Source organism: Leptinotarsa decemlineata, unplaced genomic scaffold (assembly GCF_025532065.1).
Source record: "Leptinotarsa decemlineata unplaced genomic scaffold, Ldec_3_MD MMD2_P_RNA_scaffold_2, whole genome shotgun sequence".
Lineage (NCBI taxonomy): Eukaryota > Metazoa > Arthropoda > Insecta > Coleoptera > Chrysomelidae > Leptinotarsa > Leptinotarsa decemlineata.
Genome location: NW_027412529.1, coordinates 15,997,335 through 16,016,499, shown reverse-complemented (window position 1 = coordinate 16,016,499; position 19,165 = coordinate 15,997,335). Strand labels below are relative to the sequence as shown.

The 19,165-nt window shown below is 37.2% G+C and overlaps 1 long non-coding RNA gene across 1 annotated transcript; it reads right to left on the bottom strand.

Moving 5' to 3' along the window:
* Positions 1–10,459: 10,459 nt before the first annotated feature.
* On the bottom strand, positions 10,460–17,431 carry LOC141487464 (uncharacterized). The gene is made up of 3 exons (XR_012468402.1): positions 16,396–17,431; positions 16,205–16,307; positions 10,460–15,912 (listed from the first exon to the last, which is right to left on the bottom strand). It is a non-coding gene; the product is annotated as an uncharacterized lncRNA (long non-coding RNA).
* Between the last annotated feature and the right edge of the window lie 1,734 nt (positions 17,432–19,165).

The following is a 19,165-nucleotide window of genomic DNA, read 5'->3' as shown; positions in this document are numbered from 1 at the left end:
TTTTTTTTAAAGCACAGACTCTTGTCGCGTACTATCACCGAAGTGGACAATACAATACAAGATTGTCGTTAAGACTGAGCTCCCATTGTCTTTAAGGGTTTTCTACCACACGCATCTTAGGGGAGGTCCTAAGCAGATACTTTGGAAGTCGCTTCTTAGATTTGACAAGCTGTATATGTCATATTCAAAAAGGGGTTGCAGCAATTTTAGTGTGTGGGAGGAAAGTTTGTGCTGGCTAATGTCATTCACATGGATATCAATTGGATAGTTAATTGATGGTATCCACTGAATATCTCAGTAACTCATGAAACTTCTACTTTCTACATACCTATATGCCCGGAAACTAAATATGTTGAATGGCACGAACTTGACACTATTTGAAATTATTATGTGTTTTATAATAATTCCGCATTCAGATTCGTTACAAGGTAGGTATATTTCACTTCGTAGGAGTGAACAAAATGTCTTAAATTTTGTTCGGAGGTTGGTCGGGTTGAACTGAATAGCCAGAAAACTATATAGAACGCACTAGTTATAGTTCCCAAGAAGTGATTATAATACAATGTAACCAGTCATTATTCCGACTGATTCGACTGACATTGAAGAATGAAACATCAATTTTGAATGATTTATACGTCAATAGAGGTTGCTATAAGAGAATTGCTTCAATTATTGAAATGTAATATAACTGTCAATCGATATCATACTGACATGAAAACAGAATATAAAAATGAGGTGCAGAAAACAAAATTTACTGAATTTCAGCGTCGATTTCAAATAACGATCGTGTTCGAGATATCATCTCATGAGGTGTTTGTAAACATGATACTAACAAATTTGTTAGAAATGGATTCTGGAATAATGGATCTGATATAATATAAATTGATTTGATAACGTTGAAAAAAATCAAAAAAAATAACCGAAAATAACAATTTCATTAAACAAAAAACTGAAATTACAAAAAAATAACATACAACAACAACCAAACAAAAAAATTTAAATATCAATAAAAGCTGAAAAATTGAAAAATTAGAAATATTATTAACAAAAAATGAAAAAATGAAAATTAAAAGATTTCAAACCAAGTTATGTCCCAACGTTTCGACTGTTAGTATCCACAATCGTCTTCGGGTGATAACTTATTCCTTCAAGATCTGACTATTTATAGGTCATTCGAGTGCTTCCACCTATCCCCTCTTCCCTCTTTCCGCTTCATTGGTTTTGGCGGGAGATGACCGTTTGGCGAGAGTTGGTCGTTTTTCGCTTGATTAGAGTATCTCTACGCTTGCTTGACTAAATGCGTTGTTGGACAACATATACGCGGCTTCTTTGAATTTTCTCCTAAACCAGTGATCCTCTTTGTGGATGATTCCAGCTTGAGCCCACTTGATGTTGTGTTGATGAGTCCAAACATGCTGTGCTATTCCGGATTTGCTGGTTTCTCCTCGCTGAGTGTGTTTCTTGTGTTCAGCAATGCGAACTTTTAATGGCCTCTTAGTTTCACCGATGTATGATTATCCGCACTCGCAAGGTATCCGGTAAGGATCCGATGTATGATTCTCCGCACTCGCAAGGTATCCGGTAAATGCAATTCTTGGAATCGCAGTCCGCGTTTGATGGCCTGGTTTTCGTGAGGCTGCTACGGATAGTGTGTCCAGATCTGAAGCAGGTCCTGATGTTATACTTGGACCCAATCCGTCCTATCCTTTCCGATAATCCTCTGATGTAGGGAAGTACAAGTACTGGTTGAGGCGGCTTCTCTTCCTTGTGGAGTTCTTGCTGTCTTCTAGCTAAAGCCTGTTCTATATCATCACTTTGGAGTAATCATTCCGTTGAAGGTTATTTTTGATGATGCCTAGTTCCTTTTCGAAACGTTTCTTTGTATTACAGAGCCCAAAACCACGGTCCGGTAGAGTCTTGATGATTCGTCTCTTAGTCGATTGATGGTGGTTGGATTTCTGGTTCAGATACTGTTCTGTGTGAGTGGGTTTTCAATATACAGATTTCCATTTAGTGTCGGTCCTCTTCACCAATACATCTAAGAAAGGCAATTTTTTGTGGATGTTCCTCTCCATTGTGCATTCCCATGGTTCCATGGAATATTGAGTTCAGGTCGATGATGTCACTATCTTGCACTGACGAGTGGCTAAGGAGCCCAAAACCGGTCTGCAAGTGTGCCCGTTCCAAAATTGAAGGTAGACTCTTCCAGTTGTATTGCCAATTGCATATGCAGGAAATTTTCTGTGAAGATTCCTGCACTGACGCCTTTCGGATATAACTCAACGTCGTTCGTGGTATTAGCCAGTGAATTAGTTGTTTTCTGATAGGCGTACGTCCATTCAACCTACTGTGTAGGTATAACCGAGACTGGCTTGAACATCTGAAGTTCATTTCTTTACATTTGTTTACTGCCTGTCTTCAGGCATAACTCACTGACTAATAAGAAAATTTAGGTTTGTCACTAACCCCTTGGAAAACGTTCATGCAAAAACTAAGTTGAAAATTTTTTCGAGTCACGGGGGATCCGTCAACTGCCCTAACTAGTTTTCCCATGAACTAAACGCGATCAAGCTTGCGTCGTTCACAAAGGATATCAAGAGTTTCATAAATCAGTCCGTGCTAACTGACTGACTTGGTCAATGCATTCGATAGAGTTAACCACAAGGTTTTGATCCTGAAATTAAAAGCATTCGATTTCACAAACAACACACTCAATTTCTTTCACTGCTATCTATCCAACAGAATAAAGTTCATACAATTCAACAACGTATCTTCGTTCGAATTCACCGCTACTTCGGGAGTTCCGCAAAGCTCGATTTTGGGACCTCTCCTTTTTATGTTATTAGTTAATGACGTTTCTCGGTACATCGGGCATTCTCAAGAACACTCTTCTTCAGAAAACACAATGTCTGGCCTTTAATTATATCGTATTCCAGTCAGAAAGACATTGGAAGACCATCGTGAGTCCTAGGAAGTGATTGTTGTTTTTAACATGCTTAGAAAACTGAAAATGAAAATAGTAAGCAACTGTGAACTGGATATACTCAGTATTACAGAGGGACAACTCCCTCGAATGCTCATATGTGTCTGAATTTTTTATCTTCCTTTTTTTATTTATTGTTTTATATTGTTATATTTCATTTCGATTTCAACTGTATCAATGGTACTCAATCAATAATATGTGTGAGGAACTTTAAAAAAAACTGTGCATCATATGAGTGGACACTATTCTGTTTGTTGTTCAGTATAAATGAATTTCTATTCTAAAGAGGCTCATTGTGATAACTTCTGATCGCCGTGACGTCCCTCGTTAGCGGGCTTTTCGATAGAAAGAACTTAAAGAATTTTTGAGACAGCTTTCTGATATCAGTGACTGTCTTATCTTCTGTCAGATCTAACAGATCACTGATCAATATTCAATATTCATGATTTGAACACAAGACGATCTTCACGTTCCATATGCGTGACTCAATATTACATACTGGACCTAGGATACACATTCAACTTTCCGAAAATGTTGAAACAACAAAGGCATTATTTGATTCTGAAAACTATCCATGATAATAATCATCCAATTTTCAGAAACATTTAAATTTCTAGACGCGTTTCGCTAACACTGTAGATTTCTTGGAAAAACTTTTTTTTGGAAAAGAGTTTTCAGTCTCGAAATGACTATTTTGAAAAAAGTTTCAATACAAATTTTTTATGTGAAACATATATAGCCACACGTAAAACCGATTGCTGGCGTGGCGATGCATGTCATGGCGACGGGACGAGCAATTGTGTCACAAATCATTCTGAATCATATTCCTGATAAATAGGCGAGAAGTCCAATTCTGAGAATATAACCTAGAATTCTGAACCAAGGATATGAGGATATGTGGTTTCTGAGCAATAACTTTGCAGAAGAATGCCCAGATCTTTACCAACCACAATGTGATTCAAACACGAGTCATTTATGTGCTGATCAAAGGTATTGAGAAAAAAACGAGTAAACGACATAGTAGCACATTTGTGGAAACTCAGATCTATTTAATTTGTTCGACACTATTGGGCGATTCAATTTAAATGACTTGGTGAAAAAGCAATTTGTTGCCCAATTGATAACGCCATTATCAGCGCAAACTGAGCACTTTGATTCAGTTAATCGGTTCCTGAGTCCTTTCATTACTTTCACAATAGAGAAGGAAGTCCACAACTAACTGCCATTCTTAGATGTATTGGTGAAGAGGATCGACACTAAATGGGAAACATCTGTATACCGAAAATTCATTCACAAGGGATAGTATCTGAACCAGGAATCCAACTACTATCAATCGACTAAGAGAGGAATCAAGAAGACTCTAGTAGAACGAGCTTTCGGGCTCTGTAATACAAAGGAAAGTGTCGAAAATGAACTTGGCATCATCAAAAATGGCCTTCAACGAAATTGTTACTCTAAAGTGATGGTGTAACAGACTTTGGCTAGAAGACAGCAAGAGCCTGGTAAGGAAGAGAAGCCGCCACAACCAGTACTTGTACTTCCCTACATCAGAGGATTGTCGGAAAGGATAAGAAGAATTGGGTCCAAGTATAACATCAGAACATGCTTCAGATTTAAGAACACTATCCTGCAGCAGCTTCATGAAAACCAGGCCACCAAACGTGAACTGCGATTCCAAAAATTACATTTACCGGATACGCTGCGAGTGCGGAGAATCATACATCGGTGAAACTAAGAGGCCATTGGAAGTTCGCATTGACGAGCACAAAAAGACACACAGCGAGGAAAAACAGCAGATCAGGAATAGCAGGAAATGCTCAAGGAGAAACACTCGTTAAGAAGAAAATTCAAAGAAGCTGAATATATGTTGTCCAACAACGCATTTAGCCATGCTAGCGTAGAGATACGCAACATATGGAAACTTATAATCAAGCGGAACACGATCAACTCCTGCAGAACGGTCAGCTCCCGCTAAAACCGATGAAGCGAAGAGAGGGAAGAAGGGATTGGTGAAAGTACTCGAATGATCTATAAATAGTCATAACTCAGAGGAATAATTCCAGTTATCATGTAACATGGCTTGGAATCTTTGAATTTTTTATTTTTTCATTTTTTTGTTGATAATTTTCAATTTTTATCTCGTGTTGATAGTTCAATTATTTGTTTTTTTGATTGTTGCTTGTATTTTATTTCATTGTAATTTAAGTTTTTTTGCTTGATGTAATTATTATTTTTCAGATAATCTTTTTGATTTTCTATAATAGTTATAGAAATGAAGGTAGATAGAATGGATCTAACACCGACTCTTTAAAGTAGCATAAAACTTCCCTTACAGCTTAACAAATTCCATCTTCATTCATATTTTTCTACACCATTTTATTTTTGACATGATCATGTCGTTCAAAGCGAGCATTTTTCATGAACACCAAATCTGCAATACTCTTCTCGACGCGCATTTGCTCTTCTGAAGATGGAGTAAACTTTCTTCTTCATCTATCATCTCTGAGTGCAGTGACCGTCCAAATCTATTGAAACATTTTCTGTTCATGACAGCCTCTTAGATGACTTGTGTACCAGTTTTCTTGAAATATCAACGTAGTTATTCACATCCAAAGTCGCTTCAATAATTTGAGAAAATCCCCCTGTTTTTATCAAATGACACATTGATACATGTTTGTTGATTGGTTCAGATAATTTGTGATGTTTCTTCCTGTCAAATATTCTGAAGCACCAGTGATAAAATTTTCATTGTTTTAGTTGACTATTTATAACATCTCATCAAAAAACTGTTTTTTTTTTGGTAAACAATAAGACTCATACTTTCGCAGAACTGGCAAGTTCTGCGAAAGTATGGAAAATTACCGGGTTAACGGTAATACAGTATTTAAATCAGATTTTAGTTATAAATCAATCGGCTTGTTTGATTACGCAGTTAACATATTCTACATATTCTTATCATTACATATCATTACAGATATAACAATAAAATAATGAATGAAATTATTGTAATGGAAATGTACAGTGTTGACTAGCTAAATGGAGTGAAATCATGATGTCAATATTATTGATAGTGTTTCTTCAATGATTATTCAAGAATTCGTTTGTTGTCGAATTTGATATAAAAATTAACATTTGTGAAAAAAAATCATTTCATTTAAAAAAGTTTACACAACAGTCTTAAGTCGAGCACGACCTGTTCTTACATACCCTTCCAGAAGGGCGATTCCCTCAGGGCGATTCCCTCAGCCTCCTCATCTCCTGCATCTCACTATTGCAATTATCCGTTGTGCTCAGAAATAAACTTAGCCATGAAATCACCCATTTTCTTCAAATAGTTGATCCTGAACCTTATGCCTCTGGAGAAAATGACCTCAATCAGTCTTTAAGGGTAGTGAAAGAGTACACACATGTTATTATGGATGCCGGAGAGACGTATACTCACTTCTGGGTAGAACAACACCCCTCATAAGAAGCCCTATCAGGCTAGCAAGGCGAATCCAGCAAAATACTAATTAGTTGTCAAAACAACGATTTTGTTGCTCGTGCCGATCCCTAGAAATCGCAAATAATGCTATCGTGATATCAAGGTAGCAAGGTAACTCAATAAATTATATACTTACCACCTTAAGTATCAGCAACAAAATAGTTGAAAGCGATCGGCCGATTTTTGAATTTTTTTCTTTTTCCTCGTTTTTGCTGTCTTGAAACTGGTTTTCTTTAGAATAAAAAATTTTCAAATTTGTTGCTTACTAGGTGTTTACTGAAATACACCTTGAGTATCAGCAACGAAGTAGTTGAAACCGATCGGCAGATTTTTAAAAATTTTGAATCGGCCGATTTTATATTTTTTTTTCCATTTTCCACGTTTTTGCTATCTTGAAACTGGTTCTCCTCAGAACAGATTTTATTTCAAACAGTTGAAACCGATCGGCCGATTTTAATTTTTTTTTTCATTTTCCTCGTTCTTGCTATCTTGAAACTTGTTTTCCTTGAAATAAAAAGTGTTTCAAATGTTTTGCTCATCAGGAGTATACTCGAAAACACCCTGAGTATCAGCAACAAAATAGTTGGAACCGATCAGCCGATTTTTATTTATTTTTTTAATTTCCCCCGTTCTTACTATCCAGTTTCACTATCCAGTTTAACCAGTTTCAAGATAGCAAGAACGAGGAAAATGAAAAAAAAAAACTTCAAAATCGGCCGATCGGTTTCAACTATTTTGTTGCTGATACTCAAAGTGTATTTGAGAATACTCCTGGTGAGCAACAAATTTGAAACACTTTTTATCCTAAGGAAAACCAGTTTCAAAATAGTAAGAACGAGGAAATTTAAAAAAAAAATTAAAAATTTACCGATTGGTTTCAACTATTTTGTTGCTAATACTCAAAGTATATTTGAGTATAATCCTGGCGAACAACAAATTTGAATCACTTTTGATTCTAAAGAAACCCAGTTTCGAAATAGCAAGAACGAGTGAAATGAAAAAAATAAAAAAATTAAACCGGGCGATCGGTTTCAACTATTTTGTTGCTGATACTCAAGATGTATTTGAGTACCCTCCGGATGAGCAACAAATTCAAAACACTTTTCATTCCAAAGAAAAGCAGTTTCAAGGTAGCAACAATGAGGGAAATGAAAAAAAAAAAAAATAAAAATCGGCCGTTCGATTTCAACTATTTTGTTGCTGATACTCAAGGTGTATTCGAGTACCCTCCTGATGAGCAACAAATTTAAAACACTTTTTATTCCAAAGAAAAACAGTTTCAAGGTAGCAAGAATGAGAAAACTGAAAAAAAAATTGAAATCGGCCGATCGGTTTCAAATATTTGTTGCTGATACTCAAGGTATATTCGAGTATACTGCTGGTGAGCAACAAATTTGAAACATTTTTTATTCTGAGAAAAACCAGTTTCAAGATAGCAAGAACGTGGAAAATAAAAAATATTTAAAATCGGCCGATCGGTTTCAACTATTTTGTTGCTGTTACTCAAGGTATATTTAAGTTTACTCTTGGTGAGCAACAAATTTAGAATATCTTCAATTCCAGGAAAAAACAGTTTCAAAATAGCAAGATCATAAAAAATTGAAAAAAAAATTATTTAAAAATTTTTCGCTATATCCAAGGTTTAGCAACAAAATAGCAACCAAATATTCTGTAAAGATCAAAGGGAAAGTATATAATTTATTGAGTTACCTTGCTACCTTGATATCACGATAGCATTATTCGCGATTTCTAAGGATAGGCACGAACAACAAAATCGTTGTTTTGGCAACTAATTAGCTACAAATTGATATATATTTTTTTTGCAATTTTGCTGGATTCGCCTTTCTAGCCTGATAGAGCTCTCATAAGAGGTAATAGCAGTGAAGAACTCTCCACAGGGTCATCGGAACTCTAAGGAGAAATCCTGCTATGAATATGCTTCCGTTCCAAACTCACTCTACTTGGTTTGGGTAGTGAAATGGACATAAGAGAAGCTGTATCAACTCGACGTTGTATCAAAAACAAATGAAATATCAAGATTTTCCCTCTGAACTTCGCTGACTACTCTGTTGAAATGGTTGTTTCATTCATTGGAGTCCCTTATGGATTGAGCCCCTTTCTACTCTTGAAAATACCGACTTGCTGCTCAAAGACAAAAATCTTCGTTGGTCAAATGAAGAAGCCTGTCATTTTTGGTCTATCGTATGAGTTTAGGGTACATGATTCGCGGCCCTGAAAGGGGGCCCTGAGATTGCTTTATCAGTGACAGTGTTGCTCAATGCTCCGGGGGATAGTGAATCCGTTGTGAGGAATGATAATTGCCGAGTTCATTGGAACTATTCATTTCTCACCTCAGGGTTATACAAGCTGTTCGAGCTAGATAGTATTCATCGTGGAGTTTTTCGCTCCAGATGAAAAATCGTCCGAAAAGAAAAGAATAACGAATTCAAAATCAAGATTTCCTCTTCGAGCTCCGCAGACTATCCAGAGCACTCTGTTGAAGTGATTGCTCTGATCAATGGAGACCTTGGTGGAATGATACCCATTTTACTTTTGAAATCTTGGTTAGATTAATGCAAACAGCTGTTATTGTTGATTCATAACGTCTGCTGAGGACATAATTCTCGTACCCAATGATCATTTACCTCAAGTTATGGGTAATGGTCATTGGTTAGTAACTCCGGGTGTTTCCTGAAAATGTTGGAGCTTTGGGGGCAGAGCTCTGATGAAACAAATGGCAATGATGATAATAATTCAGCTGACTTCAAAACAATAATGATGCTTGCAATCAATTCGGTAGTTCCATATATTTTGAATAACGTTCTGAGTGTTTGAAAGGTAATCCTAATGTTTAGTTGGTATTGCAATAATCACTGATAAATTGAATAGTTTTCTAATTCATGAGAATGACTGATACTAGCTGGTTTCAGTTTTGAGAGGTTAACTCACTCATTTGCTGTTTTAGTTGCCTTGTATTTTGAGAGAAAGGTTTATATGTATAATTTATTGTTTTTTTTTCTGATCGATTCGGCCGTTACTTGATGGAGATCCATAGTAATTTCAAAAACTACACCTCATGATTTGATCTCCACAAACTTCATTTGAAAAATATATCACAATATGTTTCGCTAGCACAGTAGCTTTCTCAAGTGATTCGAATACTTCAACTTGTTCTTACGTTAATATTTGTATACTACAGGTAACCATAATTGAGACTACCTCCAAAAAATTACCTTAACCTCTACCTGAGGTTCCTGTTCAATTCTGAACACCTGAAGCATATTACGTAACATCTACATCAATAATAATTCTTTCTCGGATTTTAAGAAAACAAGTTCAATAATGGTGATCTATTCAAATCTAATTGGTTATTCATTAGAATGTTTGAAATTCAAAGTTTATCAATTTCCATTGCTTCCAGATTATTCAGTTTCAAACCTTTTTTTTCTATGTGCAAAATTTCGAACTCTTCGTTAAAAATATGATTTTCTTCTAGAAGATGATATGAATATTTTTAATTTGTTTTCTTATTTACATAGCTCGTATGATGGACCTGGATTCGATTCCTAAAAGTTCTGCCCGTTTGACCAATGGAACTGTGGAACGTTCCCTCAGGTATATCTGAGGGAACGTTCCACACTTTAATTTATATGCTCCGGATTTCTCGAACTTTCCCAACATATTACTTGTTCTATATGCAATTTTAATATCTCGTTTCCCCAAATATGGAGACACTTTTTTCGTTGGTTGTCCAAAATACGTTAAAGCTATATAATTTTGATTATCTACCTTATTATTATCTACCAGTTGCAAGTCTGTACATTTTAAAAACATTGACATATGTACATGAAAATAAATAACTTTTCCAAACAGAAACAGCATAGCATAGCTACAATATAAGGAGAAAAGATATATCTCATCAGTTCGGACTTTCATTGTCTAATATAATATAAATTGATTTGAAATCCCTGAAAAAAAAAATAAAAGATTAATCGAAATTAACAATTTTATTGAAACAAAAAACTGAAATTACAAGGAAATAACATACAAGCTACAACCAGAAAATAAAAAATTGAAATAATAATGAAAGCTGAAAATTAAAAAATATTATTAACAAAAATGAAAATGAAAGTTGAAAGATTCCAAACCAAGTTACGTTACGACGTTACGATTGTTAGTATCCACAATCGTACACGATTCTGAGGGCTGCCCACAAGGCACAGGATTGGTTTTGTGATTAGGGATTTTACAGACTAAGAATCAGCAGTAGACCGATTACTAGGAGCTGTTATCTCCCATCGTCAACCAGAGATGAAACAGAAGAGATAAATAATGAAATGAAGATTTGACACGGATGAAACAACAAACCTTCAGAAGGACAAGGAAATCAGGTAGCTGGTATCAATGTTCACAGAAAACTAAAAGCTCTGAAAAATCTAGGAGATACTCATGGAAAAGGTGATGCTAGGAGATCGAACAGATCCATATTTGGGCTAGACTTTGTGAATTACTCTCTGAAGTATATCAGGTCTCAATAAAAGATCTTGAAATGAATACCGAGAAGTACACAAAAACAGAAGAAGAAAGCTTTCTCGGGGGCACTTCTTTGGGTTAGAAATTACAAATGTAACACTGGACTACAGGCATTCATAAGGCTCTTGAAAGAGCGTCTAGAAAGCATTTGTTGTTGGCAAAGGAAGTGGTAGGTTTTCGAGGAGATCCAGACTTTTTGAGTAGTTGTCCATTTTTTCATCCCTTGGTGCTAAATGTATACGATAGTCATTCATTTTCTTGATCCCCAAATAGGAGCCACTTCGTCTCTTGGTGACACAATATATCTAATCAAAATCTCATCATGTGTCTTACCCTTTCTTTATTTGAACGCTGGCAATCAGATAGAGTGAAATTACACAAATCAGGAGGAGAAACTATAAGAGAGCTCTCTCGGGTGCACTTCTTCGGGTCAGAAATCACAAAACTGATACTGCAGTCCTATTGGACAAACTCAGAACTGTCGTCCAGGACTGGGTGGATGGTGGCGAAAAAAGTGGTAGATTTGGAGAAAATTAAATGAGCCATTAACTCATTCCAACCTTATAAGTCACCGGAAATGGATGGTATTCACCCAGAAAATGCTGATCCAGATTCACTGAACGTTTGTTGGCGCTTTGAAGCCTCATTTTATAGAGTTATCTTATATTAATAAAATGTCAATCCGGTATTATTTCTCATACAGTCTGAACCATGCCAAAAAATTTTACACAGGTGTATGGAAATAATTACTGTCAGACTTTGTCTCCTGTGTGTTTATTGGTGTTTTCATAGCAGTCGTAAAATAATATCATAAGTACTTCTGATATTTCCAAAAATGAAAGAAGTAACTGCAGTTTTCAATTCCCAGTATAATCGTGATCAAGTTTCAGAATTTATTCTGATAGTTCTGAAAGTGTCATTTGTCTTTTTTGATCTATTTGTATCTGTATGTGTAGAGTGGGGACGGTGAGTGTAGGCCCACATAACTTAGGCGACATCTGACCCATTGTACATTCTCCCAAGGAGTTGTCTTTCTAGATCATCGTCCATCCTGTCCTTTTCAGGAAGGTGGAGAGGTCTCTGGGAGACATCTCCTTTATATCAGCAGGTGTAGGGCAAGACTTGCCGGAAACATACTCTCTTATTGAAAATAAGTCCGGACATGCCTGACAGTTTCATCTTCCAGTTCACACATCCTGCATAGAGGTGTATCCACTAGCCCCATATTGTGGAGGTGTTGACTTAGTTGACAGTGGCCAGTCAGAAATCCTACTGTTAAGCATATATTTTTCCTGGTCATCGCCAGATATTTCTTCGGCGCCAGCTTTCCAGGTTCGCCGAGGCTGATCGTGGCAAGTCCTGGATTCCAAGATCCTTTGATTTCATCTAATCTCTTTATGGATAGAGCATGAGTGTGACTTTTCGCTAATTCCGTAATTGTCGAAGTCATCAAGCCGTAGGTGCCACTGGGTCCTAAAATTTTTAGTACAGCCGCTTCCTTGGCTAAAGAGTCGGCAATGAGAGTACCTTTACTACTGTCCTGCCCTTTAATCCACTTCAGGATATTGTTAGCTATTATCTACCGAGATTTTGGCTAAATCTTGGTAGCACTCTAGTACTAGCCCTGAGGTATTATCGATGGTTGTTTTCACAGACCCTCAATTGTCTTGATATTACACTGATATTACTCTTCTCACAAGAACAAAGTTCATAAATTATGTAAACCATATCTTTCATTAATTCATACTTTTCATTTCAAGTCGATATGTCAAATAATTCACAAGCCCTCCTTTTTGAATATCTCTCGGTTGTTCGTCGTATAAATATAACAGTTTCTGCGAGCAGGTTACAATAACTTGTTTACCTGAGTAGTATGTAAATGAAATTCATAAACTGTTGTTTGTTGGAATTTTATAGTGATGCAATAAAAATACCGAATTCCAAGGTTGATTGAAAGGGATTTTCACTACGGATATGAATTTTGGAACCAAGTCGAAATGCAGTTTTGTTTGTTCAATATGATATAATGACAATACATGCTCAGAAGTATCTGCAATGAATTCCAGGATATCCGCCCAATCAAATTCAACAACTTCATACATTCACTCATATTACAACTCAAAATAATAATTTTCCACTTATTCACTATCTCTTCCAACGTCTTTGTTTTTTCAAATCGCTGCCTGAGCTAATCTAATCAAAGTGCCATTTAATCGCCTTATTAAAAATGGAAATCGTTCTGAGATCAAGAACTATAAACAGTTTTCTCTACTATGCTCGCTCTCGAAATTGTAAGAGAAAATTGTAGCTTCCAGAATAATGAAGTATGTAGAAATGAACCTGTTATGTTATCAGCATGGCTTCAGGAAGAATCGTTACAAAGAAACAACTTCATATAACTTTTTCATATCACTTTTTCAACAATATATATTCCAACTTGGATGCTGATGAGTTCTTTGATTTGTCTAAGTCATCCGACACCTTGTCACGGAATTTCTATCAAATAAGTTGATCAGCCTTGGTCACCCAAACAGTGTATTGCGATGGCTGAGCTCTTACATTGAGGAGCGCTGTATGTCAGTCAAATATGGAGCACATTGCCAAATAAAAATGCCTTTTAACTGGGTGTTCCTCAGGGCTCGGGTTTAGGACCTTTATTATTTATTATATTCATCAATGATTTGACATAACAAAGGTTGCAGATGACACCACTGTTACAGTCATTGGACATATGACATGGTAGACAAAAGTAGAAGAATTTTTGATGAATTCTCATCTTTGTATGAACGCAATCGACTAGTCTTGGACGCCCCAAAATCAGTGACAATGAAATTTCATAACAGAAAAAGTAATAATCCAGATACATTGTTCTCTATTGATTGAATAGATATGTCATTTGAAGTAAAAATCTTGGGAACAATTGTGGATGAATCCTTGAATTGAAACTCTCATAATGATGGTGTATGCAAGAAACTCAATAGCGCATTCTTCTCAAGAAATCAAATGAAGAGCCAGAAAAGTCTGATGAGTATCTATTATGCAATGGCTTTCTCATGTATTTTCCTGAATATCATATCTCAGGGGTGCGGTTGGGATTTCAACAGGGTGTCCATAGGAAAGAAACGTATTGTGAGACTAATTTTTGACATGAAATATCTTGTAAACCAGTATTGATGAAAATGGAACTGTTGTCTGTCCCAGTACTGAATATTTCAAGTGTGTAGTGTTCGTCAGAAAAAATCTTACAACTCTCACAACTTACTAATCCTTTTACAATCTCCATACTCGTCATGTCAATCGATTGAGAATATCCCCTACAGGACAGTTGAATTCCAAAAATCATCCCACTCCAATGGAATCGTCCTGTATAATAAACTGCCAACTGGAATTGAATCTATGAAATCAGAAAATGTATTCTGTAATCGTGTTGAATCTTATTTTATTGATAAGTGTTACTATAGTGGTCAGGAATACCTGAACAATAATTCCATGTAGTTTTTTGTTCTTTCCCTCGTAAGTCTAATTAGTTTAATTGTCTGCTTTCTATTTTTAATCGACTTAGCATGTGTAGATACATATTATACCCAATTAGCGGCAATAAATTATTATCATAATTATTATTTTTATTTCTTGCCTGGCAATGCTCTTCCATAGCTTTTCAACGAATAATCATTTATTGGAACACTCTCATTTCACGCTTCGCTAATCTGAAGGCAACTCTTTGCCCACACCACGCTCATAGCAATGCTCCCTTTTTAAATTTCTTCAGTTATGATATTCGACAGCCCAATTCTGAAGTTACCACTCGATAAGATCGGTACAACCAGTCTTTCTGAGTAGTTCTGTATCTGTATCTGTTGTCACCTCACAAACCACAAGAGGAGACTAAATCATCTGTCGGTAACAAATAAGACAGATGGGTATCCGCGGCTAAGCTAAACAGTGGAGACGGGAGTGGGTTAAACAACTTAGCAAATTTCAAATAGATCTTAATGGGCGCCAGGTAAATTTAATCCTCCAGATACCCTAAGTAACTCACAATATCAATAACTTACCAATTAATATTGGAAATAAAAGATAAAGATCCCCAATATGATTTATTCAGTAATCCTAACTTACATGGATTAACCAACAACGCTTCTAAGACAACAATGCAATATTCACACTACTACGCGATGTTCAAATGTCCATACAAGAGCGCGGTGTATCTAACCACGAATTCAATCAGCCATAAATTACGGTAGTAACGACGCTCAAAAAAAACTACAATACGTCGAGTAAAACTACCACGAAAATTGAGTAGGTGAAATCGTAAATACTAGTATCGGATGGTAAGACAAACTCGTTTGCGTCGCGTGAGCTCAGGCGTAGGCGCATCGGTGTCAATCAGCAATCGTGAAAGGAAGAATATACCTCAATTTCCGTTTCACAAATATCTATATCAATCAGGTATCAATAAACAACTCTTAATCAATAAACGATAAACAACACTATATCAACAGGTATCAATAAACATAAGGGCAAACAATTATTTAAATATCTCAGTATTGCACAAATTTTCAAATAAATCAATTATAACTTGCGTGCTTCTTTTGGGCCACCCGGTATATGGTGTTAGGCTACCCTGTAGTATGGCGGAAGTGGATCACCCTGTAGTACTGCTGAGATGGATCACCCTGTAGTACGGCGGAGATGGATCACCCTGTAGCACCACCAAGATAGATCACCCTATAGGGCACGACAAGCTGGACCAGTAATGGATCACCAAATAAGATCCAGAAAGAAAATAGGGGAAAAAAAAAGACAGGAAAAGAAAAAGGAAACAGGAACGAAGACAAAAAAAAACAGGAAAAGAAAAGCAGGAAGAAAAAGCAGGAGGAAAAACAGGAAGAAAAGCAGGAAGGAAAAAACCCTACGGAAGAAAATTCTCAATCAGAATCAGATAAAAACAAGGTGAGATTCAACCCCCATTCAATAGGACTATTTGACTAATCAATACCCCTGGTATATTTTCATTTAAGCAAAGTAGCAAGATAACAAGAGTATATTTTTGGGTGCCCTGTATAACCATATGACCCGTAAAAATCAAGAAAATTGAATGAGTGTTGAAACCTCTCTTCAATACTAATATTCAGTTGAGATATAACGATGGAACCAGAAATTACTAAAATCATTTAAAACACATTTAATGGTAAAATTCTTACCCTGGCCAAGGGGTTTTCTATACGATTCTTCGTATGCGGTGTTCTGCACGGAAGTCCTGCTGGGACTTGATGAGTGACTGAGGGCCTTCTGTTTCTTATGAATCTAGAGACGAGAAACGAAGGTTGTAGAATTGAAGAAGTGATATCATAGCTAAGATCACATGAGAGATGCGACAGTGATTCAGACATACCTAATTTCGGAAATCCTTCCACCTGGCACGAGTTCGGTAACCACCACAAATCCTCAAAAGAGCTTAAGTTTCAGACTGCAAATATCCACACCAAAATGACCAATCAGTCTTCCACTATACAATCCTGACTTGTAGAAATAATCCCCGTGAAGGATGGAACAAATACAACCAAATATATCCTACAATCAGTCTGATGGTACCCTTTGAACTCCTGTCAAGCTCACCGAAGGCTAACTTCCAAATACTAAAAGACTGCCACATCTGACAGCTAACCAGTTGTTGCCACGGTGCGTCCAACCTACACTACAAGCACCAAGGGGGCGCTGTGCACAACATCATAAATCTAACAATTCCTCCACAGCCACTTGATACATCATCAACAAGTCCATGACCCATCAAAACTCCTTCTCAAAGCAATGCAACCCTAAAACAACCCTTGACAACTTGAGTAACCGATAAATCCTCCACCCGTGAACAACTATAGAACTAGTTCGGTGTAAGTCGACGGAACGATACTACGAAAGTTCGGCAGATGTCAACCAACAGCTGTCTCTTAACCTTGTTTACGAATATTTACAAAATATATTGTTCCAACCTATTTTCAACTATTTACCAATCCTTATTCATGCGATGGAATAGAAACATATAAGGTAAGTCGCCATAACCTTCCCTTTCAGTACAAATATTAGAGCATTCATATTATGCAGAATATTTACCGAAAATATCAAACAGTATTCAGAAACCAGAGCTAACTAATATTGTTTTTCAGGCGATATGGCTCTAATATGTCAGTAATCCTTCTGGAAGTAATGAATAACGATCTATGCAAGAAATATTCTTGGAAAGATATAGGGAATAAGGCAGACAACGGCAAAAAAAATGATAGGTGAAGAAAACTGAGAAACAAACAATAACAACTATTCCAACCTAGCGAGGAATTTCGGATCTCCAACGTCGATTGGCAATAGGAGAATGCGTAAGTACTGGTCAAAGCAGTTAGTCAGGGAGCATACATTTATTCTTATACATTTCAGGTATGGTTTTCTATGGAACGGAAGATTCCCATTACTATGATGTTAAATGAATAAAATCTACTTGTAACTTAATTACATTGTTAATATCCTTTGAATAAAGATCTTAAAAGGTAAGGTAGTGTTTTGAAAGGTCACATAAGAGCAGTTTGATCTAGTGCTAAATTGAAACGTAACACTGTAGAGTAGGGAAGGTGAGTGTAGACCCACATCACTTAGGCGTCATGTGACCCATTGTACATCCTCCCGAGGAGTTGTCCTCCTAGGTCATAGTCAAACCTGTCCTTCCCAGGAAAGTGGACAGGTCACTTTATATTGGCAGGTGTAGGCCAAGACGCGCCGAACACACACTCTCTTTGGCAACAACGCGATGGCCTCCGCGAAGGTTTTGGAAGGTGCAGCGACATTACTATCGTTGCACGTCTTCTTCAACTTTCTTGGGGTTCCCTCCGTGGAGATGCACAAGTGAGGGAGCTTTTCTGCAGAACACTTGGCGCTTGCCGCAGAAAGTGCCCTTGCTGTTGGAGATGGAGTAGGGGAGAAGGAGGGTACACTTATTGTTGCCGCCACTCCTGCCTTCTTCGCCCTCTTTCTACTTTTGGCCTTGGCGCCGCAAATGCGCTTACGCTTTGGCCTTTGTGTTACATCACGAAGTGATCTGCTTTGTCCAGCCTCATTCCAAGCGGTAGATTGGAGTGGACATCCCCAGCAAACGCCTCAGATTGAGGTGAGCATTTCTGTCCAGCCTCGGGATTGGTTCTCATTTTGTTATTTCTATTTTTGTGTTTGTTTCATTCATGTGTGTTCCCTCAGGTAGCAAGGGAAGAGTTGGTCACCTCTGGCAGAGCCCCGCATTATCAGAGGTAGGTTGATTATAATGAGGTTCCGCCCATTTCCCAAAGGGGAACGTTCGTAACCGCATATCACCCTGCGGCCATTTAGATGTCGGCATGATTCTTTACACCTTAGCTTGGGTAGGCTGGTCCACGATGACATGTTCTGCAAATGCTTTTGGAGAGTTTTAGTTCCCCTCACCCTACCTATTTCTGCCACCCCACCGTAAGGCCACATTGACTTCCTGAACAGGGCCTCCAGTCTCCTGGCCGTTCCTCTATCCGCTACCTGGAGATACGCCCGATAGGTAGCCCAACCCACTGGTTTCTGAGTGGTTATCCAATGGTTTATTTCTTGATGCTGAATGTATGTGTTAGTCATTCATTTCTCTTGTCACTAAATAGGAGCATCTAAATATTTTGGTAATTAGGTATATCATACCACGATCTCTTTTTTCTTTCCAAAGACAAAACACAAGTACTACAGGGACAACTTTTAGGTGCTCTAAGAGCGAAAATAGCAATTCATGTTGAATTTGATTCGCTGTAGATCAAAATCATTCGTAAAAACGTTTTCAGAAAATTTGTTTCACTTAAACGCAGTTCTCCAAATTGAAGAGTTCTTGAACAGTGAAGTTCTAGGTGAGCAGCCACAGTCCGTCGCGTATTTCTGATATGTACCGCTCTTGGTGGAATCAAATAGGTATGCCAAGTAACTCGAATACCTCCCGTGAAAGTATCTATGGAAGAGAGACAAATCTCCAACTTTTCTTTGATGTTGCAGGTGATGTTCGTGTCCCCAGTTAGGCGGATGTCTCTGTTTAGGATGGAATCCACCAGCATTAGGATATGCATTAGGGTATGCGGAGCTCCATGTATGAGAATAATACTCCAAAGAAGGTCTGA